Genomic DNA, 21,635 nt, shown 5'->3' on the forward strand with positions numbered 1-21,635 from the left:
GTTTTGCCGATTGCAATGTTCCTATCCGATGATTTTATAATCCTTGCTTACCGCCATAACCACTGATGACAATAGCAGTTACACAGTCTGATGGGTTAGTAATCTGCTTATTTTCCAGGTCAGTACTGTCAGCTGCACAGTCCCCCTCTCCACAGTTTTATAATCCTTGGTGACCTTTCAAGTCATTACTGCCAGCTCCAATTTCCTCATTTCATATGTGACTAATCCATGTTTGTTTTCAAGGTCAGTCCTGCCAACTACAAGACCATAATCCATGTCTTCAAGTCACTCTTACTATTTTCTTCACTGAGAATTCCTGTTTATTTTCCAGGTCAATGCGGCCAATTGCAACTTCCCCAACTGGTCCCAGGGTCAGTGGGAGAACCTCCACGTCGAGGGGAATAAATTGACATACACAGACCTGAAGAGTTACAAGACCTATAGGGTTTATTGCTTGGAGAAAGATATGGCGGGGTTGGTGCCTGTCTACGCGCAGACGCAATGGTAAGTTGAAGATTTTTTCCTATACTCAGGAGACTAAATCTGGCAAAGGAGCGTGTTTGTAGTGTGTGTAAGTGTAAGTGTGTGTGTGTGTGTGTGTGTGTGTGTTTGAGAGAGAGAGAGAGAGAGAGCAAGGCAGAAGAAAACTTGTATCGATTTTTCCTTCTTAATTGGTAACAATCATCAAAATAAGTTATTATATAAAGGGAATCTGGGAACAAGGCAGAAGAAAACTTTTGTTATCGATTTTTCCTTCTTAATTGATTTCAATTCAATCATCAAAAATAAGTTATTATATAAAATATTAAATCTAAGGGAACAAAGAATCAAGAAAGAGGCAATGTCAGGAATCATTCCTGTTATTTATCATCATTAATGGTCTTACCCATCTTCCAAATACTGACATCTTCCATTTGTTAGTTTCAGCTGCGAGTTGTTTACCTTTATTTATTGTCTCCATTTTCTGCCTTTTTATTTTGCCCCTAAATCTTTGTAACCCCTCCCCTTCCCACCTCCTCCCTCCCCTTACTTAGTCCGTACAAAGAGGGTGGAAAATTAATTCTGTTGATTGTTAATCTCTCTCTCTCTCTCTCTCTCTCTCTCTCTCTCAGTCACGAATTCCAAGAGACAGAAGGATCTTGTTCAGAAAATTAGAAAGTGGAAAAAAGTTCTTGCATGGAAAGTGATAAGATAGAAGAACAAAAGATTATACAATCAAAAGAAAATGTTTGACACTACAAAATATCATAAAATAAAAAGATGAATAAAATAAGAGTATAAAAAGGGCGATAACGAATAAATTTAACATATTAGTGAAAATTGGTGAAATTTGACAATGAAGATAATGATACAATCAAGAAAGAGTCTATTGTGCACTAAACGGATGGGACAGATGAATAATTATGGTTATAATGATAATGACGTTCATTATTATCATCACTTAATGGTCAAGACTTAATTATAGGCCTGTGATCTTCCAAATACTGAAAAAAATATAATGAAACATTTAATGAAAAATAGATTGTTCAATTCCAAATCATGAAACATTGATAAATCTAGAATCATTCAGCTAGATCATAATATATTAGCAAAAATTAGAAAACATAACATTGTTGACAAAGTAGGAAGATGGATAAAAATTTTTGCAAAATAGAAAACAGATAGTGATTGCATGAGAAATCCCCCTTTCCGTGGATCTTGTTAGCTGCATTGCTGTTTTCTGATTATGATTGCAGACATAGACAGCAATGCCAAGGACTCAGGCATGTTTGCCCCACAAGAATAAGAATCCCAAAAGAGACTAAACAAAATAACCCCTCCTTTAACTCTGATAAATTTGAATCAATGAACCTCCTCCTCCCCAATCACAAACAAGGTTAAAGACCCCCCTATGTTGAATAGGAATATGTTATGCCCCAAATAGCAATTCTATTGGCAAAATGCAAAAACAAAAATGGGAATCCGGTACAAAACTAGAAAAGCTGAACACATGATTATGGGTAGAAATATTGCAATATAATATGGCTGATCAAAGGATGCAGGAATATTTAAGGACCTTGACTACTGGAAAGACTCAATTCTTAAATTTATATAGTCTTGAAAGGAGAAGAGAACGTTACATGGTAATTCAAGCATGGAAACAGATCTCTTACCGAAAACATCATGGAACTCTTATCAAAAAAGAGCTCAGAGGTAGATTAATAGTGCTCTATACCAGGAAAATTAAGGAAAGCACACAGGACATTAATCCACCACGCACCAGCATCGATAATGCAGCGTCTATTCAATGCGCTGGAGGAACATTAGACTAGATGTGTTTATAAGCTAAATACAGAACAAATTGGAAAATGCAAAATTAGGGAAGATGCGTTAGAACTCTCTGGTAGACATCAATGCACACTGGTGCCTGGTGGTAAGGTCTGTAAGGTTGAGGGACTGGGTATTAAATACAGAACAAATTGGAAAATTAGTACTGCCTGGTGGTGAATTGACTGTGGGTTGGGTAGGGTAGAGAAGGGAGTGGGTTTCAACCTCATCTTAGAAAGTGTTACTAAGATTTTAAATTATATAGAATATATATATATATATATATATATATATATATATATATATATATATATATATATATATATAGAGAGAGAGAGAGAGAGAGAGAGAGAGAGAGAGAGAGAGAGAGATGGCACAGGCTTATTCTAAAACCAGACTTGAGCCTCTCAAGCGTAAGCAGGACCTCGTGGAAGATTAGAAGATTAGGGTTAAGCAGCAGGGTAGTTAAAGTAGTTGTTCCTGAGGGGTAGTTACGGCGACCAGGCTACTCTGCTACGCCCTTCCGGTAGTCGATGACTCTCTCTCTCTCTCTCTCTCTCTCTCTCTCTCTCTCTCTCTCTCTCTCTGAAATAACAAGGCTATGAGGAATCTTAGTTATGTATATTTACGTAAACAGCCAATTCTCCTCACCAGGAAGAACTCTCTCTCTCTCTCTCTCTCTCTCTCTCTCTCTCTCTCTCTCTCTCTCTCTCTCTCTTGAAATAACAAGGCTGTGAGGAATCTTAGTCATGTATATTTACGTAAAACAGTCAATTCTCCTCACTAGGAAGAACACACACACTCTCTCTCTCTCTCTCTCTCTCTCTCTCTCTCTCTCTCTCTCTCTCTCTCTCTCTCTCTCAAATAACAGTTATGAAGAATCTTAGTTACGTGCACTTACGTAAACATTCATCTTTCCTCACCGTGAAGAAATACTCGTAGGTATGTATGGTTCTCTCTCTCTCTCTCTCTCTCTCTCTCTCTCTCTCTCTCTCAGGAAGTCCCTAAAACTCCTCTTCCTCTTAAAACTAATGGAACGCGTGGCTGACTTTTTAAATGTCAGCTAGAAGGGCGAAAGCACCAAGAATGTATTGTAGGAAAGCACCCATAAACGTGTGTCGATCAGGAGAGGGAGAGAGAGAGAGCTGCTTCCTCTCTCTCTATCCCTCTCTCTATCTTTAAATACTTTCTCTTTCTCTACACAAGGAATCTCCTTCTCTGATTGAACTTGAATATCTTTTAAAACGCCCTCTCTCTCTCTCTCTCTCTCTCTCTCTCTCATCTTGTTATAGATTCACGTACTTTTTTTACTTTAGATAAGAAAAGCAAACAGATAAAATCTATAATAACTGGCGTCACAGGAACAGAGGTCATCGATCGCAAAATTCTCATGGGTACGAATGAATTGTGGAGACTTCAACTGTCAGTAGATAGTAATCATACGTTATCCTCAACGAGAGAGAGCGAGAGAGACTCTTGTTGATTTCGGTAGGACGTAAAGGATAATCCTTTCACGGCCGTAGGAGCCCTCGAAACAACATCCGCCCAATAAGCGTGAACCTGCGACGCCCGCCACGTGCCTCTTCCCAGCCAATCAGCGGGGGCGGGCGGGGTGGTGGAGGGGAGGCGAGGGATGTCATAAGCGCCTGTCGTCACCGATGCTCATCTCCCAGCCAATCGCCGTCGCCGCTTTCGGCCGCGTCATCATGTTCGAGACTCATCCAACCATGGAGGGGACAGGAAACCCGTGACGTCACGTTGCTTCAGCCAATACGACGGCGTCCTTCCCGAGGGGAGCAGCACCTGTCGATAATTTGAGGAAGAGGCAGTAACGCTCGGGTCTTTATGGGTTACCACCTACTTATTTTCTCCCCTTGGGGGGGGGGGTCGTCATTTCCCTCCCGCCTTCCCCTTCCCCTTCTCCCCTCCCCCTTTTCCACTTTTTTGCCATATCGTTTCTTTTCCGTTCCCTAATTCGCCCTGTTCTGCCCAAATTCCTGTAAAGGAATTTCTGAACCATACTCGTATCTATACCTGTACCGTACCTGTTTGGTCATTGTGGTTAATATGTTTATATTAAAATATATTAGTAATTCTACCTTTATCTGCAATTATGACAAATTTTAATTTTTTTTCGGGAAGTATTACCAAAGTAGAGTTACTCTGTAAAGATACAAGAACAATAAAATAATATTGATAAGTTGAAACCAAATTCCCATGATAGCTGGTATTATTATCATTATATTCAGATGAACCCTAGTATCATGTTAGTTGAAAAATTAATAACGAGAATTATTAGTACCGTGGGAACGTTTTGCTTAGGTGCAATACTATTACTGCTAATAATAAGAATAATAATAATAATAATAATAATAATAATAATGATGATAATAATAATAATATCAAAAGCAGAAATAAGAACGAATATTAAATTAAAAATTGTAATTGTAATATTTCAGCATAAAAACTAGAAAATTCAAGAATTGTTACAATATGATTTCTGCCGATTAGGGATAAAGCATTTAACTGTATTTCTTCAGAATATAATATAAAAAAGGTAAAATACCGTTGATAATTATAAAGAGAAAAGTAAAAAGAGTTGAGAGTGATAAGTAATAGGGGAAAGTGATATAAAAGAATAAGTTGTAATTAAAGTGTTTTGAGAACACTGATGATTGTAAATAGTAAAAGTGTGGCAGCTGAGTTGTTGAGAAATTGCTTTTAAAAGTGAAGAGAAACTAATAAATTGTTCTTGTAAATATAAAGCAATAAAACACAGGTTATTGTTTAGCTATTTACGTAATTCTAATTGAACGAAGAAAATTATAATTAATTCATGAAAAATATGAAGAAAAACAAAATAAAATGTAGCTGCGATCACTGAGTATTGATTTATGTGCACAGAACAAAGAATTGTGACATTCAATATTAAATGTAAAAATAAATATATAATGAAGAAAATTTTTTAAACTGGGAAATCAGTTATTTAATGCAATTGAATAAAAATAAAAAGCATAAATCATCTCTCTCTCTCTCTCTCTCTCTCTCTCTCTCTCTCTCTCTCTCTCTCTCTCTCTCTCTCTCTCTCTCTCTCAGATTTTTTCACCTACCATCTTTAAAGGGGTCTTTTATTCCTCGCTTCGTTTTTGCTCTCTCTCTCTCTCTCGATCGATCGATTTTTTTGTCAATCGAAAGGGGCTTCCTCGTAGCTATTATAAAACTGACATTTCCATTACGTACTGCCTCTCTTGCGCACGCCCATGCACGCAACGCGCACGAACATTTGCGTGCATTCCAACGTGCACTTTTCCCGTCACCAGTTGGCACGTGATTAGGTTCATTACGATTTCATTTGGATGGTAAATTTGTCATGGTTTTTTTTTTTTATTTCCTTCATGATGGAAATCATATTTTTATCCTTTTTTTTTTTGAGTGAAAAACTTCGTAATTGGTTTTTCGTAATTAATAATAATAATAATTTTTCCAACATTTTTCTTTCAGTTGTTTGAGCGGAACGACGATGTTCGCTTATTTTAATCTACAAACAAAATTTTAAAATATATTTTTCCTATTATCGTTTTCCATTTATTTAATACAAAAAACTATAAATTTGAAGTAATCGAAATATACATTCTCTCTCTCTCTCTCTCTCTCTCTCTCTCTCTCTCTCTCTCTCTCTCTCTCTCTCTCGTGTATCCATGTCGCAACTCATCTCGCAAATCAATCAAAAGCGGCGGTTGTCATATTGCACGATGACTCGGTTCCGGAAATATCGGAACTGTGATTGTGTTCTTTTTTTTAGGCTACGAGAACAAACAGAGCTCCTCCAAGATGGTCAGATTTATTGATTGGTTTATGTATCCTTGGACGTCCAAGGACCTTCCTCCTCCTCCTCCTCCTCCTCCTCCTCCTCCTCCTCCTCCTCCTCCTCCTCCTCCTCCTATTTTTCGTCGTCTGCGGTCTAGTATTGCACCAAGACATCCGGTCCGCAAACGTCCCGTCTAGTTTCGGCAGATGTTTTTGGGAACAAGGGGGGCCAGTCTTTCCTCCCCCCGCCCACCGCCCTTGGAGTATCAAGGTTACTTCTCCTTCTTCTTCTCCTCCTGCCAGGCTCTCAGGCCTCAGTGTGACCCGCTGCTTTTCTTACCATACCAATAAAGTTCTCCTGTTGAATCTAGATCGTATGTGACAGTTCCCTTGAACAATCCCGCTTCTCTCTTTGTTTATTTTCGTATAAGCCGTCACGCGTGCACGCGCACGCACGCATGCACTCGCGTATACACACACACACACAATTCCTTCATATCCCTTCTCCATACCCACTTTACCATCTCTCTCTCTCTCTCTCTCTCTCTCTCTCTCTCTCTCTCTCTCTCTCTCTCTCTCTCCCGAGTACCGTGTCACTAACCAAATCACACACGTGCGCAGGCACGCACACGCTCTCGGCGTCCTCACAGGAAGAAGAAGAAGAAGGAGATTGCTCGAGCGTCGCAAGAGGAAATTTTAATTTCGTAATATTTCGTCAGTTTCGAAAAGCTCCGACCTCATTTAACCCAGTCCCGTCCCAGGCCATCGTCCAACCCCCACCCTCCCCCTTCCCCCTATTAGTATATAAGGCGTATGTATTAACGCGTGTGTGTATGGTGTATGTATGTGTGTTTGTATACGTGTTTGTTTATACACTCTTTTCTGAATATGTCGTAAAGTGTCATGTTGAAGGTATGCTTTATGTAATGTATAGTAGTTCAAAATTTTCAAATATATGTCCATTATATTAGTTCATAATTTTATATATATTATTATATATATGCACTTTAGACTGTGCATATTTAATTATTAATAATTCTTTTTATTTGTTCATTTATCTTTAGCGGAGAGGAATCCTTTACCTGTCTAGCGATGAGGGAGAGAAGTTCAAACGTGATGGAATTCCAGATAAGTAAGTATATCTGTGTATTTCTGTATAGTTCTGTATATTTCTGTATATATCTGTGTATTTCTGTATAGTTCTGTAATAAATAATAAGTAAATGAATATATTTCTGTCTGCAGTGTACATGCGTTTATAAGTATAGAGGCATGTATGAACAAACACTTGTATATTCATGCAATGTCTACAAACATATGTATATGAATAGTTATACATACGCGATATCGCATTCCCTCTCTCTCTCTCTCTCTCTCTCTCTCTCTCTCTCTCTCTCTCTCTCTCTCATGAAAAACAGAGATAAGAAGGAAAAAGCAAATTTAACAATAACTCCATTGTTCTTTCTTTTTTTTACCACTATTACAGCATTATCACACATTCCTCATTATTTCTTCCATTCCATAATTCCATTTTTTTTTTTTTTTTGTCACAGGTCCCAACCAAAAGACGACCTACGAGAGCGGTCTCTGTTCCTCCCCTGCCTCTCTCAGCTGGGACTCCTGGGTCACACAAGGGCGTAAGTGCTTCGTTTTTATTATTATTATTATTATTATTATTATTATTATTATTATTATTATTATTATTATTATTATTATTATTATTATTTTATTTGGTTTTCGTGTCAACAATTTTTTGGTAATTTGGAGTGATTCAGAGTTTTTGGACTCTCTCTCTCTCTCTCTCTCTCTCTCTCTCTCTCTCTCTCTCTCTCTCTCTCTCTCTCTCTCTCAACTTTTGGTGATTTTAGAGTGATTGAGAGTGGTTTTTTTGGACTCTCTCTCTCTCTCTCTCTCTCTCTCTCTCTCTCTCTACAGCTTTTTGGTAATTTTAGAGTCATTGAGTTTTTTCTCTCTCTCTCTCTCTCTCTCTCTCTCTCTCTCTCTCTCTCTCTCTCTCTCTCTCTCTCTCTCAACAGCTTTTTGGTAATTTTAGAGTCATTGAGTTTTCTCTCTCTCTCTCTCTCTCTCTCTCTCTCTCTCAGGTTTTTGGTAATTTTAGAGTGATTTAGAGAGTTTTGTTACTCTCTCTCTCTCAACAGCTTTTTGGTGATTTTAGAGAACTCAGAGAGTTTTTGCTATCTCTCTCTCTCTCTCTCTCTCTCTCTCTCTCTCTCTCTCTTTTCTCTCTCTTCTAGAGTGAACAGCTTTTTGGTAATTTTAGAGTCATTGAGCTCTCTCTCTCTCTCTCTCTCTCTCTCTCTCTCTCTCTCTCTTTTTGCTTTGACTCAATTTTGACTCAAGAAGCAAAACTCCCATTGGACGAGCCCTATGTTAAAAAGTGACTAAGTGGTTATGTTAAATAACTGATTAATAATAAAAATAATGAGTTATTATTATTATTATTATTATTATTATTATTATTATTATTATTATTATTATTATTATTATTATTATAAACAAGCCATCGGTACACAAAAAATTATGAAGTAAAAACCGCGGGTAAAACTTTCAGTTCAATTCCTCCGCGTCCGCCCTTCTGGAAACATTCTCCTTTTATCTCACGTTTATTTTTCGAAAGGACAGAAAACAAAGAGAGCGAAATGCGAATAGATAATAGAAACGTCCGAGAAAAACTTTTAATTGTGGAAGTCACGGAACAGCGAAGAGAATGCGGACAAAAATGACGGAGGAACGAACATGACAGGAGGAGATTTCGATTTATCCGACTGGGACACTCTTAAAGCCTTTTCCAGGTTGTTTTGTCGTTGGTTGGTTTTGTTCGGTTTGGTTAGGAAATAGCGACGCGCGGAATGTGGTCATCGGCTATAAATGGTTTGGAATAAGGAAGGAAAAGGCTGTGATCAGAAATTTTTGTAAGGAATATTCCCTGAATTGTGCAAGAAACATTAACGGAAATGTGCAATAAATATTCAGTGAATTTTGCAATATATATTCAGTGAATATTGAAAGAAATATTCAGTGAATTGTGCAAGAAATATTCACTGAATTGTGCAGGAAATATTCACTGAATTTTGCCAGAAATATTCACTGAATTCTGCAAGAAACACTAACTGAATTTTGCAAGAAATATTCACTGATTTGTGCAAGAAATACTCACTGAATTGTACAATAAATATTCAGTGAATTTTGCAAGCAACAGTCACTGATTTGTGCAAGAGATAGTCACTGAATTGTGCAATATAAATATTCAGTAAATTTTGCAAGCATCGTTCACTGAATTTTGCAAGAAATATTCACTGAAGTTTGCAAGAAATAGTCACTGAATTTTGAAAAAAAAAACATTCGCTGAATTTTATAAATAATTTTGCAAATTGCAATCATAAAATTTTGCAATCAAGAGACAAAGTCGAGTCTAACACGGAAATAAAAAATCAAATCGCTCATCTAATCGGAAAACCGCGAAGCGATCGAGAAAAAAAAAAAAAAACCGACACTGAATTCAGGCGAATTAGAAACGAATTTAGAAGCGAATTCGAAAGAAAACTCCAGACGCCACCCGACGTGGACTCGACGTCCGCCATTCTTCCACGTCCCCCCGAATTATCAGGAGTTCTAAACTTACCATTTTTGACTTCCGTTTTTTATTTGTCTTTGTGTTTCCCCTTTTTTTTCTCTCTTTTTCATCGACATTTTTGAAGCCGAGTCATCGGAAGGAGCAAAGAAATTTTCACCGGATGTGCAGTGATTCGTGAAGGGAAAAGTTTATGTTTATTTATATATTTATTTGTCTGTTTATTTATTTTGCTTATCCAGACTCTCCGATATCTTTCTGTTGAGCATCGTGTGGAAATATATTTTCAGAATTAAATGGGGGAATATTCTTCAGTATACATAGGAAAGTGCAGAATAAAATTTATAAGTATACATAGGAAATAAAAGGAGAACGGTCATGATCTTCAGTATACATAGGAAACTACAGAATAAAGTTTATAAGTATACATAGGAAATAAAAGGAGAATGGTCATGATCTTCAGTATACATAGGAAACTACAGAATAAAGTTTATAAGTATACATAGGAGGTAAAAGGAGAATGGTCATAACTATACATTGGATAAAAAACAGAGAAATATACATAGGTATGTATAAAAGTTGTAAAAAAGGATGTTTATAAGTATACTTCAAAAAATTTGAAATTTAGATTAATTTGAATAAATAATAGGTTGTCTGTTGCAGTATTAAAGAGAATATGGGAAAGCTGGAGGTCTATCGGTTCATCATGTAGTTGAATGGAAAGCAAAAATAGAAGATATTTTCAAAGAAAATTTCAAAAGTGATTAGAATTTGATAAAGGTGGTTTAGTCACGTTTGGAAAAAGTTAAACTGTAGGTAGTAAGTATGTTATATAGTTTAGAAGAGATTAGAAGGTACCAAAGAAATATTAGGACAAAACTGCCCTAACTTGGAAGACTGCAGTATATGCAAAAATACAAAACTGAGAAAAATGGCAGATACTGCAGGTTTCCCTTGCCTTACTACCGATTTTGCAGATACTGCAAATGAGACCCCCTAAATAAAGCATTGAAGAATCATTCTGAAACTGCAGTAACTTGTGTATTAGTGTTTCACGAGCCCAATAGGTGGCATATCTCGATTTCGAAAGTTTTGCAAATACTGCAGTTTTCCATTTTAGGGCAGAAAAGGTCATTGAAGTAAGTATGTATGACCTTTGTGACCACTGATGCAGCTTCTATACAAGGACATGAGTCAGTGACGACTGTCATGCTTTTCTCTGAAGCCACCCAATCACGGGCTATTAAGTTGACGTTCTTGCGAGCGCGCAATGGACCTCGACGTTTGTGATTGGTTCCCTGGCGAAACTTTTGGGCCGGAAGTGACGTAAACATCTCACGTATTGCGGCATAATTCCGATGTCCTTTTTAAACTGATTACTCTCTCTCTCTCTCTCTCTCTCTCTCTCTCTCTCTCTCTCTCTCTCTCTCTCTCTCTCTCTCTCTCTCTCTCTCTCCACGGTAAAATGGAAATTTAGACATAATTTTTTTTAATAATCAGTTTTTTAATGAATTATCAGATGAGGGAAATGAGACGGAAAATAATTTGAAAAACAAATAGAGAACAAAATAGCTTGACATTGAAAAGAAACCATATAAAAAATATTCTCCGGTGAATCACAACGTTCGAAGAAACAACGGTAATTGGTTTCACTCCAAGTAATTCCTTATTCCAAATTTGACATCGAGATTGCTTTAGGAGAAAAAATTATGCGAGATGACGACGTTTGATAAATTCAGAATAAGTTTGAAATTTGTTGTTTAGACAGAGTAAGTTTTTGTGTTTGTGTGTGTGTGTGTGTGTGTGTGAGGGGAGAGAGAGAGAGAGAGAGAGAATGTATTTATAGCAGTCAAACTGAAAAATGGAAATTCAAGATGTGTTTGTGTGTTTGTGAGAGACACAGACTGACTGACAGACAGACACACGGACAGACATATAGACAAACAGACTGACAGACTGACATACATGTAGACAGACAGACAGACAGAGAACGAGCGAGACACAGAATAGCAGGCAAAACCGATACCGCGAAATAGACTGAGAGAGAGAGAGAGAGAGAGAGAGAGAGAGAGAGAGAGAAGAAAGAAAGGAAGAAGAAAGAGGAAAAGGCAAAAACCAAATAAAAGACGTGTGGGAATGTCTCGAGGCGACAAGAAGAGCGGAGAGAAAATAAAAAAAGAAGAAGAAGAAGGAAAAAACACCAGATGGCTAATTTAAGTCACTTCCGAACGTGGTCAGCATTCTCTTCTTCTTCTTCTTCTTCTTCTTCTTCTTCTTCTTCTTCTTCCCAGCTCAGAGCGGAAACTGCGGCTGCAACTTGCATTGTTGAGAGAGAGAGAGAGAGAGAGAGAGAGAGAGAGAGAGAGAGAGAGAGAGAGAGAGAGAGAGAGATTATTGCAAAACTGTTATATATCTAAATGTCAAAATAAATGAGAGAGAGAGAGAGAGCTATCCAGGTGTGGCATTCCTTACTTGTGTTAAATGAAGAAGAGAGAAGAGAGAGAAGAGAGAGAGAGAGAGAGAGAGAGAGAGAGAGAGAGAGAGAGAGAGAGAGGAAGGTGAATTATGTATAATTTCCTCTCGGGAATCAAATTGAAAAGAGAGAGGAGTTATTTTTGTTTATATATATATATATATATATATATATATATATATATATATATATATATATATATATATATATATATATATATATATATATATATATATATATATATATATATATATATATAGATATATATATATATATATATATATATATAATATATATATATATATACAGTATATATATTATACAAAGAGAGGGAGAGAGATGTTACAAGCATAATATATTTCTTCAAATACCAGACAGCGAATGAAATATCTGGTAGCCGACTGTAGCCAACCATTATCAACGTGGAGAAAGGCACAGGCTAGCAACCTCACTCCTAAGCACATGCTAAAGACGGGAAAAGTTGGAGCAGAGCGTGAGAGTGTATTTTTATGTGTTTGTGTGTGTATGTGTATGTGTTTTTGTGCGCCCGCGCGTGTGTGCGTTCCCAATTTTTTTCTTATATTTAGTTGGCTTCTTGGACATGCAAACTCATCAAGGATAATGAAAGTCTTCGTTCTTTGCGCAAGAAACTGTGCTTGCTGTAACCTTCCCCCTCCCCCTAAACCCTCCCCACCAACTCCCACCCTCCTCCTCCTCCTCCTCCTCCTCCTCCTCCTCCTCCTCCTCCTCCGTCTGAGCAGGGAATCCATTGAACCGTGGCGCTTGTCTGTTGGGCTGAGTCGCCCAATTACTGGTACACCTTTCGGCCGACTCCTTCCTGTCCGGTCGAACCAACTTCCTTTTTGCAACTGGTATTATCTCTCTCTCTCTCTCTCTCTCTCTCTCTCTCTCTCTCTCTCTCTCGCAGAAATTCCTGAATTTAGTTCCAGACTCTTAAATACATTATTATTATTATTATTATTATTATTATTATTATTATTATTATTATTATTATTATTATTAGTGTTCATTTATCTGGCTATCTTTATTCGTAATTTTTATCTTTCTCCTACTTTACACAAACGTTGATTTGTCCTTACCAATTTTCTTTTTCTCCCCTTTCTCGTTTTTCACGAATAACTGGTCTTCTTAACTTGTTCTCAATTAATATTTTTATTCAATATTATAATTAACCATTTCCTCTATCTTCGCCAATTTACAGGCGTAGACCGCTTCAAGCAGTCGCCGTGTCCGGTCGCGGGCGAGTACAACGGTGTCATACCGGACGCTCCGGTGCTCTGCGCTAAGCTGTATTCGGATTGCAACAACCCGGAGATCATGTTCTACACTGTTTACTCTTGCTACAACAGATCCGAGGTCATTGAAGGTGAGTTCTTCATCGTAGGTCGAATTTCACTTCATTCTACTTTGCAAAGTACTTCTTCGGTGATACTGACAGCAAGGCCAAGAGAGAGAAGGTCTAGCCAATTGGGCGGAGTCGCCTCCCACCTGGGGTAACTACGTAGGCGATGACGTATCTTAGAGGTACTTGCTCAGTACGGTAATTCACCTGCTGATGCAGTAAGGAGGTAGACAAAGCTCCACCTACATGGGGGATTTTGGGGGGAATTGAGCAGACCTTCTCTTTCTCTTGGCCTTGGTTGTCAGTATTAGTGTGCATCCACACCGCAGGGAAAACTGTCTTAAACATATGTTGGCAACTTTTTGTATATATGTCAGAAACACTGAAAACAAGGCAGTCAGCAAGGAGTGAATCTACGGGTAATCTGATGAAGCCCTGGATAGGTCTACCAACAAGTCACTGACCTGTATTCAACTTGTTTGTGATGTGTGTGTGATAAGTTACTGACATGTTTTAGGACGTGCAACTAGTGCAGTGAAGATGCAGCTAGCCAGACAAAATTCTGTGGGTAAATCAGCCCTGAGACATTCACCCATTTCATTCTTTCCAGAGCGTGAATACTGACATGTTTGCCTGGGTCAGTGGTTGCAACTATAGAATCTTGAAATCGCTGAGACACCATTCTTTCCAGAGCACAGAGAGGGTCAGAGACCAATCAGGACCTACGAGTGTTTCAGGATACGAGTGTTTCGCCGGTGGGAGACGACGAAATCTACATCATGGAGGCTGGCGTCAATTGCAAAAGAGGCCTGGAGGTGCTTTCTTACGGAATGAAGCTCATCAAACAAGGTAATAAAGGGTCAGGTTAGGCTAGATGCATAGGTGAATGCTTGAGAGAGGTAATCTACTGCTTTTCCCCATAGCTATAAGTTGCATGGACTCTGAAAGGGTTGGCGTTCTTTTTGGTGCGAACGGAAACTTTTTGGCTTAAGAAGAGTCACTGGAGTAAGTCCATGTACAATAAGACTAGGTGAGCTTACCTTTCATCTTTGTTAACTTATTGACCATTTGTTAAATAAAAGATAATTAAATCTTTAAGAAAAGAGGGAAATTGTTGGATAAATTGTTGTAGTGGTGTAAAGCTCGTTGGTACAACATCTGTACTTGATTTTAATGAGTATCCCAAATTCCAGCTCCCTGTCTGAACGACCCAGCCATCGCCCACCGACCGGAATCCCCGTCACCTGCCCAGCCTCCTTGGTGGAACACCCCCGAGAATCCCTGGATCAAGAAAGCCTCCTCCACCACTTCGAAGCCCGACAAGAAAGGCGACGATTCAAAGGGTGGTTCTCCCCGGCACATGCCCTTCGAAACTGCCTTGACGGCAACACTGGTGTTGCTTTCCTTGGCTTTGCGGAGGCTTTGGTTGTAAGGGCGAGAGCAGACGGGGGCATCTTGGTTCTTTCCTGGAAGGCAGACCACCAGGATGCTCAGCATGCATGGAAGACTGGACACTCAGCTTGTTCTGGAAGGCTAACATACTATGGAAGACCAGCCTGTGCTGGAAGAAGAGGCCATTCTGGAAGACCAAGCTCCAGCATGCTCTGGAAGACCAGGGTGCTCAGCTTGTTCTGAATGGCCAGCATACCCTGGAAGACCAAGCTGCTCTGACAGACCAGAATGTGCTGGAAGAACAGGCTGTTCTGGAAGACCAAGCTGCTCTGACAGATCAGAATGTGCTTGAAGAACAGGCTATTCTGGAAGACCAAGCTGCTCTGACAGACCAGACTGTGCTGGAAGAGCAGGCTGTCCTGGAAGACCAAGCTGCTCTGGAAGACCAGACTGTGCTGGAAGAACAGGCTGTTCTGGAAGACCATACTGCCCTGGAAGACCAAACTACTCTGGAAAACCAGGCTATGTGTCTGCCCTGGCAATGCTCAAAAGCTACACTCTAATTGGCTGTGATTCCAAGCAGTGAGGGGATTGGCTGACTCAATGTGTGTCTGACTGAATGATGTAAAGAATGTCAAATTGTTATTTCTCCTGAATGATAGAGCTGCTTGTACCTTATTTTTTTTTTTCAGATGAATTTTCCTCTTAACTGCTGAGCCAGAGTGGAGTTTTGCATATTTTTCTCAAGTCCTAGGTCCCAAAGACCCACATGTGATTTCAGCAGACGCTGTACAGTGACAATTTTGTAACCAAATCTTTTGTACAGGTGTATCTGAGTGTAGTGTGTCTTACTGGTAAATATAACCACAGTGGTAGCAACAACCAGGTTGTAACATGGTTGTAGGCACAGCAATTGTCTAGCTGTCTAGTATTTGTTGAACTTTATAACAACGTGCTCCATTCTCCATCCCTGTCTCGCACATTTTTGGAAGGGACATTGCGAAACGAATATATAATATTATTTTGGTTAACTTCGCTTCATCTAGAGGGTATTAGGGTGTACACACTGCACAGCTGACTTGTCGTTTCATTGATTTATGTAATCCCAACAGCACCAAATATACGAATCCGTTGACATAGTTCTATAAGAGATGTGTATATTGCGATTTCCGTCGTTTTTTTTGTTTACGACAGCAAGGCCCCAACTCAGCGTGGCTTCTTAACCCAAATAACGTTTTTGTTTAGGTAGTAAATCATTTGTTATAAGGAACACGAAAAGAAACTTTGCGTTTTATAAAGCATTAAAAAGAGGCAAAAACAAAATGAAAACGATGAAAGTCAAACAAAAGGTTACAAAAACACTAGACCGCATTGAAATCTTCAGCAAAATCCGATCATTATACTGAAAATGGACTTCAAAGTTAACATGGCCAAAAAGGTTTTAATCTCCGTGGTTTTAGCAATGTACGGTTCGTTGAGCATAAATTCCTTTGACCTTCCCCTCTGGAGTCTGATGGGAGTGGCACTGGGTCACATCGACGGCCGTAGAGCCGAGAGAGAGAGAGAGAGAGAGAGAGAGAGAGAGCGCTTCCAGTTCATTGATTCTTTATTGAAGGGGCTTCCAATATATCGTAGATTGTTTTGTACAGAGGAATTCTTTTGTTTATGTAATACATGGATTCCGCCATTTCATTGACTTCGAGAAAAGTTTTATATTAGAAAGTTTACTGGACGTTAAAATTAACAAATATATTCATTAGACAGTTTTTATTACTATATGTACGAATTAAAATATATTAACTAACAAATCATTGACACAAAAGAGGTACACTTGAATGTAGGTAAAAAAACAAAATTATAAAAAAAAAATCATATCCTACACAATTACATAAATATGAATATTCACATGACCCGCTTATGATTCATGATTCGGAAATGAATCATTCAACCATTTTGCATATCGGACATGTCAAAAGGACCCTATACAATACCTGGGGGTGGAGAATCTCCTCTTTAGCTCAGAGAGAATTTCCTGAATGATGTCAGAAAGCTTGCTGATATTTTTGTTAATTTCCTGATGTCACTAATTTGATGAGTAGTGTTGGCAATCAGCCATTGCCTATTGAGAATCCATTTGAATAGGGAACTGTTTGATATCAGCCATCTGCTGCAGTGTATTACTGTATGCATACATTAGTCATACTCTTGTTTATATTCATACTGAGTCGTAGAATTGATACCTTCTACTTTAAATTAGCTATAAGATTATGATCCGTTATTTTGCTAGGGGACCATTTGCCAACCCTTCTCTACCTACTCGTAAAACTTAGAAAATTCAGTCCACTTACGTTATCTATATCAACTTTGAGAAAGCCATTCCCCTGATTTTGGCCCTTGCTGCCTTGTAAATGAATCCATTGACGTATTTAGTATATAAGGTAAACACGCGAATTTTTATACGTAACGGTATATGTGAATCAAACTGGCCCAGGCGAGTCTGATTTTCTACAAAAAGGAAGCTTCATTGATCTCCTGATTTTCATAGAGGTCTAGAATTATTATTATTATTATTATTATTATTATTATTATTATTATTATTATTATTATTATTATTAGTGATAGGAGACGCTCTAGTCTGTCGGAAATTACGTAAGAGACTTTTTATTTGATATAATTGTAGCACAAATGAGGTTCGATTCCTAATTTTTTTTTTCGATATTCTGCTCAAACCAGGAAAACTCCGTGGGAGAGTTTTTCCTAGTTCTCGAGACCAAAGTTTACGATTCCTGTTTTTTTTTTCCGAGAGTTCTCTGTTCTGTGCTTGTGATAGGGGACTTTTTTTTTTGTTTTCTGCCCACACTTTTTTCTGTCTTCCCTCAGATCTTAGAAACTACCGAGGCTAGAGGGCTGCGAATTGGTATGTTGATCATCCACCCTCCAATCATCAAACATGCCAAATTGCAGCCCTCTAGTTTGATTAGTTTTTATTTTATTTAAAGTTAAAGTTAGCCGTGATCATACGTCTGGCTGAAAGTTTCATGGCCCGCAGGCTCATACGGTATTATACGATGTACAGTAAACTCGATTGCGCCAAAGAAACTTCGGCGCATTTTTTACTTGTTATATATATATATATAGATGATTTTATTTTTATGCTATAGGTTGCTTATGGGAGCGTTGACTTTTAAAGCCTTGGTAGATGCTCTCAACAAAATGGTCTTGTTCTCATTTTTTTATGACTTTCCCCAAAACTAAGGTTCCAACATCGAAAGATTTTTTTTTTTTTTTCAATACATTTCACTCGATTGTTCCCCAAGTCTGACTCACGTTTTCCCTGAGTGTATGAATCGAGCTTTCTCTAAAGCTGATTCTAATTTTCTCTAAATGTGACTCGAGAATTCCCTCAAATTGTCTGATTTTTTTATAAATTCCCAAGAACTGAGTAAGAAAATATACAAAATGGAGAGAAATCTGAATCACACGGATTTTGGACTTCATTTATTATCAATATTATTATTATAGACTAAGTTAAAGAAGTTGGACAGCCAAGTGGCCAGAGAACACAGGGATGCAACCTTTATCACACCAGCTAGAATATCTCCCAACCCCACACCCCAAGCCCCCTTCAGTTCACAGGACAGAGAACTCGACTGACCAAAGGTAGCCAAAATAGTGTGGTCACATCGAGGCCCTAGAGCCGACGGAGTGTGTCACGCTCTGAGGGTTTTTCAGTATTATGTTATTGTAACCAAATGAATTTTTGGGGGAAGCGTTCATGTTCGTCCTTAACTTTACAAAATACTTTTCTTGTCCTCGTTTTTTGAAGAAGCATTTGTTACAGCTGCATTCAGTATTTCCAAATGTATTGAGTGTTGTCTAAGCTCTGTTTTTTATTGATAAGTTAGTTTTTTTTTTGTCTATTTATGCTTATTTATTTGTTTCCGGGGGAGGGATTGCACTTTATAAATTTGTTTTTGTTAGTCTTGCCAGGTGAAAAATTGGTGAATTTTTGTATTTATGCATTCATTTATTTATCTCCTTGGAGTGGATTACACCTACGGAGAATTTTTGCATTGTGGGCACTTTGACTTGGGGAAAAATAGGTTAATTTTAGCATTTAATATGAAATTTAACCTTATTTCTAAATTATTCAATTTCTGAATTCCAAGAGTTGGTACAAAGTCGTTCGCAGTGTTTGGTAGACAATATTCTGTGGATTATTTATTGAAAAGGAAACAGTTCAAGTCCCAGTGTTCCATTAATTGAATTTGGGTTTCAAAAATTGTTTGTGTGATTCTTGAACTTGTAATTTTAGGTTTTGGTTTCTTGATATAGTGTGCAACAATTTTTTGGGTTTTGGGTTTTAGTTATGGAAACAATAATTTGTGTTTTATAAATTGATTTCAGATTTTGAAATATGATTTTCTGAAGCTTTAATTTGTAAATTTATAGTGTTTTGTTTCAAGTTATAGAAAACAATTAGGGATTTAGTGTCTAGTTAAGGAAGCAATTTCAGCATTGTACTGTTTTTTGTTTTTATAAATAAAAAAGAACAAGATTTGGGGCTTTAAAAGTAAATATAAATTTATTCTGAAACGAGAAAAGTCAACTTTCAATCTTACCACGGTATTCCCAACCCATTTACCTACCTGTTATCTCACCTTTTAATTAAACGAGTGTAGCTTTTTGTTATTATTTGGGCATTCGTAGTCTACGTTGGGGAGATTAATATAATTGTTTTTTTTACTTTTTATTACTTATTTTCAGCTTGATTTTGAGTTTTCATCTTTGCCCCGTTTAAATTTTACTTATTTTTTTATCTTTTAAAGTCTTATTTTTTTATCTTTTTAAAGTCTGTGTTGTATACTTTCCTCCATTTTTTTAACATTTCTCTCTATTATTGTTTATTTACTTTCAACTTTTAATGTTTTTATTATTATTATTATTATTTTTACAACAGTTATTACAATCGCACTTCCGTCTCTTTATTCCGTATTCCCATTCCTGAAAGGTCAAAGGTCGAACATGAATTCATCCCAGCAAAGAACTCCAAGCTCTGTGTAAATAGGTTGTATATACGAACTGTAAATAGTCTTTATTATGATTGACAATAAACAATAAAAATGGCTTGCTTGTCCCGCTGTTTTCTTTGGGATTCTCATTCTGGAATTGTGATTCCTGGAGAGAATACAGTCCTAAGCTATTGAGAGAATACAATCCTGGGTTATTGAGAGTACAGCCCTGGACTATTGAGAGGGTACAATCCTGGGTTATTGAGAGAATACAATCTTGGACTATTGAGAGTACAACCCTGGACTATTGAGAGGGTGCAATCCTGGGCTATTAAAAGAGTACAATCCTGGGCTATAGAGAGAACACAATCCTGGGCTATTTAGAGAATGCAGTCCTGGGCTATTGAGGGAATACAGTCCTGGGCTATTGAGAGAATACAGTCCTTGGCTGTTGAGAGAATACAATCCTGGGCTATTGAGACAATACAATCCTGGACTATTGAGAGAACACAGTCCAGGACTATTAAGAGAATACAGTCCTGGGCTATTGAGATAATGCAATCCAAGGCTATTGAGTGTTCTGAAAAGTTGTTGAATGTGGAGGACCAAACAGAGCTTATCTGAATTTTAAGACTTGAAGGGGTTAATGTCAATTTGTGAATTCTTGTTAAAGTGTCTTTTGAGGATGTTTTATTTTTTTCTAGGTTCCTAGTGATATGTCTCGGGTAAATTATGGAAGTGAGATTGATTTGCTGACTGTTGTGTGTAAGGTATTTCTAGATAAGGGAAAGATTCCAAAGGAACAATATTGTTCATTTGTATTAAGGAAAAGGGATGAACGGGGTTTTATTTGGGAACAACTGGAACATAACATTGTTTAATATACTTAGAAAGATGTTCGATAGGATTTCAATTCAGAAAATAAGGTAGATGACAGAATAGCAATAGCCTTTAGGGTTTAAGCTAGGAAGAGAATCTGTAGGTAGAATATTAATTATGAAACTGTCGTGTGAGAGGTTTGAGATTTAAAGGTCAAAACTATATGTGGCATACAGTGACTAATGAAAAGCTTATGATACTACAGAGAATATGCAACTTGAAAATAATGAACAAAAACACCAGAGGCTGGTGACAGAGTTTGAAAGTGGTTATGTCAGGGATAGTTGTCTCATATATGTATTGAAAACTAAATGAGTTGGATGATTTGCAGGGTAATATGAAGAGGAATTAAGCTCAGTACATATGCTTATAAATTTTTAATTATTGTAGCCTATGTAGGTAGTATGCATGTTGCACATGCATAGACAACGTCAGTGTACTGTATGCAGACAACTTAAAGTTGCGCCTTCTATTTCCAACATAAACGTTTCATCGCGCACTCATGCACCATTAAAATATAGAGTAATAACTCAGACCTCGACTTGTTTCGTTACACTTTCTGGAAATGTGTTTTGCCATCGTCGTCCATCTTTTTCTGTAATGTGGTTGGTTCCCGTGTGTATGCTATAGTCACCCATAAATATGTAAATCGTTTTCTTTGGTTTATAAAGTTGGTAACGTTTTCTATTTTTGTATCTTTATTGGTAAACTTACCTATTTTTTCATCTGAACTCTCCTTTCTTCGAGTCTTACACTTTACCTAATTAAGTGTCGCTATATTCCACGTATTATTGAGCTACTTAGGCCTATT

At 37.7% G+C, this 21,635-nt stretch overlaps 1 pseudogene; it reads left to right on the forward strand.

Annotated features, from left to right (window-relative positions):
* LOC136852908 (uncharacterized) overlaps window positions 1-20,069 on the forward strand; it is a 96,950-nt pseudogene extending 76,881 nt beyond the window's left edge.
* Window positions 20,070-21,635: the final 1,566 nt, after the last annotated feature.

The sequence above is a fragment of the Macrobrachium rosenbergii genome, chromosome 26, assembly GCF_040412425.1.
Source record: "Macrobrachium rosenbergii isolate ZJJX-2024 chromosome 26, ASM4041242v1, whole genome shotgun sequence".
NCBI classification, from domain to species: Eukaryota; Metazoa; Arthropoda; class Malacostraca; order Decapoda; family Palaemonidae; genus Macrobrachium; species Macrobrachium rosenbergii.